Raw genomic sequence first — 5231 nt, 5'->3', positions numbered from 1 at the left:
ATCAGAATTTGGCTTGAGCCCTATACTGTTTTTATTTCTATTTATTTATTTTTTATTTTTTTACGAGGCAAAAGACTTTATTAACCTTGTCTCAAACTTTATTCCCAGGCTTTTCCAGCTTAATTAGCTGCAAAGAATGAATTGTGTCTAAGCAAAAGCTGAAAAGTGCTACAGTGTCCAAGGGGCTTGGACTTAAAAATTCTAGAGATCTAGATTTTATCAGATCCACAAACAAAATTTTAAAAAAGTCATAACATAAAATAGCAGCTCCCAGTAACTTCTTCAAGTCCTGTCTTCTTCAGAAGGTGTCTCAGTTCCATTTGCTTTATTCTTGGAAACTTCATCAAAATTCTCTGCAAGATCTGGAACTTTGCCATCGCCCCGGTCTCCGGTAGCAAGGGGTGCTTTTCCACCCGCAGACTGTGTGGGCAGAGCTTCAGCCAGTCCCTTAAACGAGTCAGACGGTCTGTACCACGTTGGTGTAAGATGCCGGGTGGGGTCCTGTCCGCTGCTCTGTCTCAGCACGGCCTGGAACCATGAAAGTGGACCCTTGTTCCTTGGCTCGTGAACATCTTCACTTCTTAAATACCAGAGGTATTGTTTACCCCTAACTTCTTTAAGGAGAACTGAAGTGTTTTCTCGCGGACCCTAGCCCTTCTCTGAACCACCTTCTTTCGGCGAGCGGTTCCTTTCCCACCCGTGCACACTTGTGCTTGCAGTTCGATGAGTTTTTCCTGGTTCGTGGTAGTTTCTTCCATCTTGTTGGAGCGGAAATGCGACCGTGCCAGGGACGAGGGTTGGCGCTCAGGGGGTGTCGGGTGGACCAGCTGAGATTAGGTCGAACCCTAGACTTTTTAAATGCCCTTTGGGCGTGGGGACCATTTGCCAGTCTAGAACATTTATTGATCTGAATTCCCTCTCCACAGTGTTCCAGGACCTAGCACTGGCATCTTTTGGCCTTGAGCACAGAAAATAAACATTAATTTTGCTGTTCTTTTCACATTGGAGCAACTCCCTATTTAAAACATATTTCTGTTATACATTTTTTTTCTTGATTGAATTCAAATAAAAATAACGTGAGATGAAGGAATGACTGGGTTCATGCTAAGGTCTGCACTCAGGGAGTGATGCCTGCTTTCTGTAAATCACACCTGCGTTGAGAACGGATTCCTCTCAGAGCCCTGCTAAGGAAGTGCCATTGTAGTAATTTTCCACAAACTTTGTAGCTCAAAAAAACACAGATTTATTCTCTTAGAGTTCTGGAGATTGGAAATCCAAAGTGAGTCTTAAGGGGCTAAAATTAAGGTGTTGGCAGGGCTGTTCTTTCTGGAGGCTCCAGGGGGGAATCCATGCCTTGTCTCTTAGAGCTTCTAGAAGCTTCCAACAATCCTAAGCTTGCAGCCACATCACTTCAATCTCTTCTTCCTCACCTTGCCTTTTTTTCTTAGTCTCCTTCCTCCTTTATCTACAAAGAAACCTGTGATTATACCAGGCCCACCCAGATAATCCAGGATGATCTCCTTATCATAAGATCCTTAATTTGATCATATCCGCAAAGTCCCTTTTGCCATATAAGGTAACATTTACAGGTTCTAAGGATTAGGTAGGACGTGGACATCTTTGGGGAGGCCATTATTCAGTCTTGCACAGGAAGTGTGAACTGCAAGTTGGTTGTTCTTGGCTTTATGGGTTGGATCTTATTTTGAAACATGATTTTAGTGATTTGTGAGTGGTTGAGGTATCATTCCTCTCTTATTCTTAAAACTAGAATTTGTGGGAGTATACCCAAAACTCAAGAGCTAAGTTTTTCTAGGAAATAGTAATGATGAAATGTTTGATTACAACATAGAAATCACTTCTGAGCAAACTTACTTCAATAGTTTCATTGGTTTAGAAGATATTATGGTCCTATTTATATGTGATTTATGTGCATAAGCCAAGGTTGCGTAAAGATTAAAATGAAAATAAGTATATTATCTAGTCTTTATAAATCAGATTGGTGTTCAACAGATATTGGTGAGACTCTACTATGTGTCAGCACTTTTCAGTGTGCTTTCAATCACTTCTCTCATCAACCCTATGAAACAGATATTGTGCCTATTTGACAGACATTGGGGTGGAGAAACTTGAAGAAATAAAGTGAATTTCCAATAACTTTATTTGATTTGATTTTCTGCTTTAAGAGCAGTGCCATTCCAATGTTCCACATTTATTTCTCCAAAAATATTGGATACATAAAAGCTGACATTTTTGCAAAATGCTTTCTCATACATTATCACCAGTGATCTTGTTTAGCTTGACTCCTGCCCAGTATGACCCGGGGATGTGTGTAGAATAAGTGAGGAATTTCTGAGGCTCCACCCTCCCCAGAACCACCTCCTTCCTCTAAGCTTACATTCTCTCAGAAGCAGACTCTGAGATCAGGATTTGAGTGTATGTGGTTTATTTGTGTAGTGACCCCAGAAAGTTCTAGTTGGGAAAGAAATGTTATAGAAATAAGTTATCACTGTGGTTCAGTCCTGCTGGGGAATTCTAGAAGACAGTAGGACACAAGCCTCAGAGCTATCCCCCCTGAAGGCAAGGGAGCTGGGGTATTTATACTCCAATCACTCATTGGTTGAGAGCTTCTGAGGAGGGGCCACGTAATAGGGATCTTATTACCTAGAAGGGGAGAAGAGATATTGAGGTACCACTTGCAATGTCAGCCATGTGTAAATTACAGATCATATCCCATTTACAGATGAATAAACTGAGTTTCAAAAGATTAAGCGATTAAATGATTTGCCTAAAATAATCACAGTGAACAGGTGGCAGATTGAAAGCCATGGCTATCTCCCAAGGATAATTAGATCACTTTCCATGGGGTGGTTTGTCCAGAGTAATCAGCAGTACTTCTGGTTTCATCAGTTAACTTGCTGGGTTTCAACGGATTGGTTCCAAGAACCTGTTTTAAATCTGAAGGTCTTGCTTATGAAAACAGACAAAATGCAAAAAACCAATACTTTAAAAGTAGTTAAAATTAATTCACTTCAGTTCAACATTAATTGAACAAATGACATGCCCAAACATTCTCCTGAATGCCGGAGACTCATATCTATCTGCCATCCCCACTAAACAACTTGGTAGGGCAGGCAACATATCTGTCTTTTTTGGTGAGTGGGGTGCAGGGTGAGGGTTGTAACTCTAGCTTCTAGCCCAGTTCCTGGCACATAGTAGGCATTAAGCAAAAAAATTGGTGCATTAATAGGACTGTGGTGGAGAGGCAAATAGTGTTACGTATAAATAACGTGTGTTTATGCTTTTATATATAAGCATTCAAAAGAATGAATGTGTATATTTGTATTTTTACATATTACAGTTGACCTATAACACAGGTTTGAACCACATGGGTCCACTTATATGTGGATTTTTTATAGTACGGCACTGTAAATGTATTTTTTCTTATAATTTTCTTGATAACATATTCTTTTCTCTAGATTGCTTTATTGGAATACCGTATATAATACATATACAAAATGTGAGTTAATCAGATGTTTTCTGTTATTGCTAAGGCTTTCAGTCAACAGTAAGCTTTTAGTAGTTACATTTAGGGAGAGTCAAAAGTTATACAAGGATCTTTGACTGTGCCGGGGGTCGGCACCCCTAACTCCCATGTTGTTCACAGATCAACTGTGTATGTTTACGTGTATATATGCATGTAAAACTGTGTATGTGTGTGTGTGTATACAGAGAGAGAGCACATATAGAACATATGAACCATTCCATAGAAATCAGATAAGAGAAATTGAGTTGGCGTGGAAAGTGGAGACAGGGGATGACATTGAAGCTGTCCTTGTACTGCGTAGGAATAAATAAATGGCTGGATGGATCAATACATAGCTGCAAAAGGGGTGTAAAGGGAAGGCCTTGGCCCCAGATAGGAAGTGCACTGGCCAGCATCTGGGGGCACGAGCCCAGTGACAGCCAAGAAGGCGAGCAGGAAGCAGGCTGCAAGGAGCCCTGTATGTTGAGCCAAGGAGCTCGGACTTTGTTGGGAAAGCAGAGAACAAAGCAGGGCATCGCAGGCTGGGTTCTATAAAGACAACCCCATCGTGACCAGTTCACGCTCAGAATGATCCCGCAATCACACAGAATCATCTTTAAGGTAATGCACCGTGGTTGAGTGAAATTGGCAGCAGTTTTCCTTTCCGAATGCACATGTTATCAGTGTGTTTATAATCCGGGGAAGCTCAGATGGGATGAGCACAAATGCAAAATTAAAACTCAGCATACCAAGCAGCAAGCATCTTTACAAAGATCATCACCTTTGCTCTTCACGTATGGGTTATCTGTTGCTCTTCAACCAAAGACTCCAGAGCTCAGAGATTTAAAACAACATTGATTCATCATCCCTCACTGTTTCTGTGAGCCGGGAATTCAGGAGCACTTTAGCTGGACGGGGCTTGGGGTTTTCGGCGAGGTTGCAGCCGAGTTGTTGGCCGACACTGTTGTTCTCAGAAGGCCTGACTCCAGCGGGGGCGCTGGCTGCAAGGTGGCCGGCTCACCCGGCTCCGGCAGGAGACCGCAGCGACTCGCTGGCTGGTGGCAGGAAGCCTCAGCTCCTCACGTCGGGGAGCTCCCCGTGGGGCTGCTCGAGTGTCCTGGTGGCACGGCAGCAGACTTCCACGTCGCAAGAACTTAGAGAGAGAAGGCGAAAGGTCCTCTGCCTTCTGTGCCCTACTCTTGGAAGTTACTCTCCATCACTCCCAGTGCGACCGCTTTGTGTGAAGCTGGGCACCAAGTGCAGTCCCACCTAAGGGGAGGCGAATTAAGCTTCACCTCTGGGAAGGCGGACTATCAAAGAATCTGCGGGCATATTTTAAAACCACATCACTTTCTGGTTTTCCTTCCCAGCTTCTTTTATCAGCCTCCATTCCACAGAGCTCTGTCTCCGACCCGATTTTCTTCCTTGTCTCTACTCTCTCTGGGAGATCTTGCCAGTCCTAGCTCTTTCACTGCCATCTGTATGTAGATGACTTCGAAAGGTGCATGTCAAGCCCCAGGCGCTCTGCTGCGTTCTTCGCCTAGCCCTTGGGCTGTCCCGTTGAGCTGTGGACATCCCAAACTGAGCTCTGGAGCAGCTCTCCAGAACTCACTGCCCCCCATCTCACCCTTGCTCCCTCTTCCAGGACAAAGAGTATCCAAACTGGTTCAAGGCAAAAACCTGGGCGTGATTCCTGACCACTCACTCT

General features: G+C 43.5%; 1 pseudogene; it reads right to left on the bottom strand.

Annotated features, from left to right (window-relative positions):
* Nucleotides 1-282: 282 nt before the first annotated feature.
* On the bottom strand, nt 283-758 carry LOC121104461 (annotated as a pseudogene).
* Nucleotides 759-5231: the final 4473 nt, after the last annotated feature.

Source organism: Ursus maritimus (assembly GCF_017311325.1).
Source record: "Ursus maritimus isolate PB19 chromosome X unlocalized genomic scaffold, ASM1731132v1 scaffold_X1, whole genome shotgun sequence".
Classification (NCBI taxonomy): Eukaryota; Metazoa; Chordata; class Mammalia; order Carnivora; family Ursidae; genus Ursus; species Ursus maritimus.
This window is presented reverse-complemented; position numbering and strand designations above follow the sequence as displayed.